This window comes from Eurypyga helias, unplaced genomic scaffold, assembly GCF_000690775.1.
Source record: "Eurypyga helias isolate BGI_N326 unplaced genomic scaffold, ASM69077v1 scaffold12445, whole genome shotgun sequence".
NCBI classification, from domain to species: domain Eukaryota; kingdom Metazoa; phylum Chordata; class Aves; order Eurypygiformes; family Eurypygidae; genus Eurypyga; species Eurypyga helias.
In genome coordinates, this window is record NW_010250835.1 from 12,263 (window position 1) to 15,215 (window position 2,953).

A 2,953-nucleotide genomic window follows, 5' to 3' on the forward strand; every position below is an offset into this window, starting at 1 on the left:
AAGTCTTTGCAACACTTCTTTTTTCAGGGTAGTGAGCTTATAAAATTTTGTAACAGGGAGGGAAGACTATGCCTAATGGAATTTATATTTAAATAATTCAAAATCTAGGAATATCACATATATCCATGAAATGCTGAACTTATTATTTGCAGTGTAACTTTATTTTAAAATCAGATATATTGGCTCCAGCTCATACCAGACATAAATTGTAGAGTTGTCCCTCCAGAAAGATGATAGCTAGAACTTTAATATCCGAAAAAGATTACACATGCATTTGTTTTAAAACTGAATGTGTAAATCTTATAATTAAAAATATTTTTCTTTAGGCAAAAATCAGCTATCAAAGATGTGGTATTTGGCCTGAAATATTCAGTGTAATGCTAATAAGCTCTACTTGAATTTTCTTTTGGGTTTGTTTTTGTTTTTCCTGCTAGGAGTAATAAGTGCTTTAATACACTTTCACATTTATACAGCATCTTTCATGTGGATTTTTTTTTTTTTTACCAGCAAAACAAGTTATAAATGAAAATAATTTTATCGGCTTGTTTAGAAGCAACTGTTATCACAGGAGAATGTAAACCCTGTTAATATGGCATATCCTCTGTAAAGAATGAACATAAGAAATGATGCATTTGCATTTGGTAAAAGAAACTGCAAGTTAAGGTTATGAACCATAATTCCAAGGAAAGAATTATTTAGAAGACTTTCTTGTTAGATTCAGTTTTTAATGCATAAATATGTAGATCTTTTAAAAAAAATAATTTACCTAGGATTAAAAAGCCGTAGGACTGAAGATACTTGTTGAAATGTGTTCTTCATTGAAATTACAACAGGAAATGAGGTGGAAAAGAAAACCCGAGTGTTATCCTCAGCCTATAGCTCCTGATAGACGATGGAGCCAAAAACCTGTGTTTTAATACACACTTCACTCCTCTCCAGTGGCTGTATCCAGAAGACAAGAGTGGGTTTGTTTCTTTGACAGATGAAGAGAAGAAATAAGGAAGGGGTGGGAAAGCAGGTGTGTCAGCACGTAGCAAGCGTCTCTCCGAAAACAGTCCATAGTTTATCTTATCATTAGCTTTTAGGCTTTGAATTAATCTGCAAAATAATATCTGGTGAAAACTACAGAGCAAGGTGGTTTTTAGTAATTATTCCTAGGCATGTGTTCTGTTATGATAAGTGACTCTGCATAGCGGTTCTGGCTGTGATGGAAAACGGCGAAAAAGTCTGTCCTCAGCTTGCACTGACTAGAGCATCTAGCATAGGTGTTTCCAGCTGGGTATGACAAAGCCAGCTGGAGTAACTATTATTTTACTAAATAGATGCTCTTTATCTTTTGGGATTTTATTGGTTGCCAAAAAGTTTGGTGTGTTTTTGTCTTCAGTATATAATTTTAGCAAGCTTAATAATTTTCAAAAACTAAACACATGAATTGAAAAATATATTCATCAGCTATAAGACTCTGCAGCTTTCCTATTGTCAGTGGAGCTCGTACAGACTGAGGTCCATAAGCAGTGTAGGTGTACATTCTGATTATTTTCTCTTCTTGTTTGTATGATAAATGTGTGTTTAAGAGGAGAGGGTAGAGTATCTCATGCGGTGTCTTCAGTGCCCAGAGAAATAGTATTTGATCCAGTTTTGTTGTCCTGCTCTAATAGTGTAATTTATAGAAGGTCTCTTAGATAGTATGGGGCTTGGGCTTTTTTTCAACATTTTGAATGCATTGAATATTTACTTTCAGTTGAAATCTGTAATGTTAAAAGATGCAGGTGTGAAGACTGAGTGGAAAAAGTGAAGTGCTGCACTGAGTGCTTTTCTGTCCCCTCTCCCTCCCCTCTGCTGGAAGGGGAAACCAAGGTTGGAAGATCCACAGTAAATTACATGGATTTGGTTTATAACTTTGGAGGGTGACATAAACAAATCCAGCATTCAAAAACATGTCTAGTCCATGATGTATGCTGCACTATCGCTAATCCTGTTGGGATGCAGGAGAGAGGAGATAGCATGCGAAAGACACAGACTAATAAACTAACGCTGTTAGTAGTTGCTACAGTTTATTTTATCTCCTAGTGCCTCCGCTTTCACTCTGAACTGTCGTAGTGACACCCATGAATTTGGAGAATGTTTCTTTTACCACAGTCACCTGCTGTTACGTGAAAGGTGGACCTATTCAAGATGTTGCAAAGCTTTTCTGCTGCATAGCCTTCAGCCCTCCAAGGCCGTGGTGCCCCACAAATCAGAGCGCAGACGTGTTCTTCTATTAACCTCTGGGAGCTGCAAGTAGATAACTTCCATTATCTAGACTCCCGTTAGTGCATGGATTATTTAGCTTGGCCCTTGAAAAATTATCTTCCAAGCAAATACGCAAAACTAAATAGCTGGAGCTCCTCATTGTAGAGCAGAAGAAATTCTGCATTTCTGTTTAAGCAGTACTTTATCTGACATGTGTCCGCCAAAGGCCAACAATCTGTAGTTTTTCTTAAATCATCATTTACCCACTGTAGCTTGTTTTTTTTTCTTATGAATGTTCCATCTAGATTGACTATTCTTACCACTTGTGTGCTTTCAAGTGGTATTTGGAAAGTCCTTCTTTTCTTTCATGTGTCAAAAAAAATAAAAGGCAGGATCGCTGCATCTGTCTTGGTTAGCAGATTGCCACTTTGTGCTCCCCTAGTTTGTAAGGAAATGTACCACAAAGTTATCTTCACGTTTCAAATTCAAATGTAAATCTTTTCTTATACAAAAACATTGTCAGTAATTGGGGAAGAATTATCATTGGAGGTTGCTGAGGTAGAATATGGCTGAGCAAATAAAAAATACTTAATCTTGGGGGGGGTGCATAGAGGGGAGGGGAGAAATAGTTTTGTTTCAGCTTGCTTTGGCGTTGAATGATTCGGGATGGGCTTCATCCCCATCTTTCTGTCAAAGCTTTGCAGAGCTGAGGGGAGTAGGG